Below are 1,163 nucleotides of genomic sequence, written 5' to 3' on the forward strand. Positions count from 1 at the left end.
AGTTTTCCTCAACCAATAGGAATATAATATTTAAAAAGTAAAAAATCTAATTTTCCCCTTTTTCATGACAATTCTTTTAATCAAAAATAAAAAACTAAAAGCTAACAACAAGGTCAATGTGAATTGCTTTTTATTTATTTTATTTTCTCCATATGAATTTAGCTCAACATTTACACTAAAATTCTAATAGCATAGCATTTAACTTATTTCTTTTTTAAATAAATTAATACAACTATTTTTACAAATATAACATGCAATTTAACCATTTAAACTTAACAACTCCATTTATTTAATTAAATCAATAAACACAAGGGCATATTAATTAAATTAAATACACCTATATGAAATAATACAATTCATTCAGATTAACTTTTCTAACTAGCAGGAGGCACACAAAATGAGAAATAACCACTAGACGACTCACAAAACGAAAATGCCAAAGCACTATGACTCACAACCAGTCAAACAGGAAATGATGACCAACTGACAACACTCACATGAGTGTAACTGCGGGTCAATTTAGGGTCTAACAACTATCTCCTCCACTCCCATCAGACAAATAAGGTACGCTCAGACCTGTGAAACCAAGTGGAGTCGATACCCCATACCTACTTGGTACTTGTACCTACAATGTCCTGCATCAAAGAACCACACGTGCATATAGACAAATATATAAACAGACATGACACGCACACCGATGAAGGAGAATCATGACGTTTCCTGTCTCACCGAAGTGAGTGAAGGAAAATCATCCCCTCGCACCCCATACACTTGCAAACACAAAACATGTATATAATGCATCGCACATATAAAGTAAATATGTCAGTCCATGACAATAATCCATAAAATCACATTTAACATAAATAAGGAAATGTTACATGAAAGCATACACTACGAATCAAATTAAAGCATGTAATAACATCGCATAAAGTCTGAATCAAATATAACAATAATGTATCCACTAAACAGTCAACTAAAGTTAAACATGAGTCTAAAAAGTCTGATCGAGAAGGGGTACTACACTACCTTTTGGCCTCACAAATGCCCCAACCACCTTTCAGTCATGTAGATTTCGTAAAAATTTAAGGAAATTCTTACTTATATTATTTGATGACATTATTATCTATAGAAAGACATGGAAAGATCACCTCCAACATATTGAA

Source organism: Cryptomeria japonica, chromosome 5, assembly GCF_030272615.1.
Source record: "Cryptomeria japonica chromosome 5, Sugi_1.0, whole genome shotgun sequence".
NCBI classification, from domain to species: domain Eukaryota; kingdom Viridiplantae; phylum Streptophyta; class Pinopsida; order Cupressales; family Cupressaceae; genus Cryptomeria; species Cryptomeria japonica.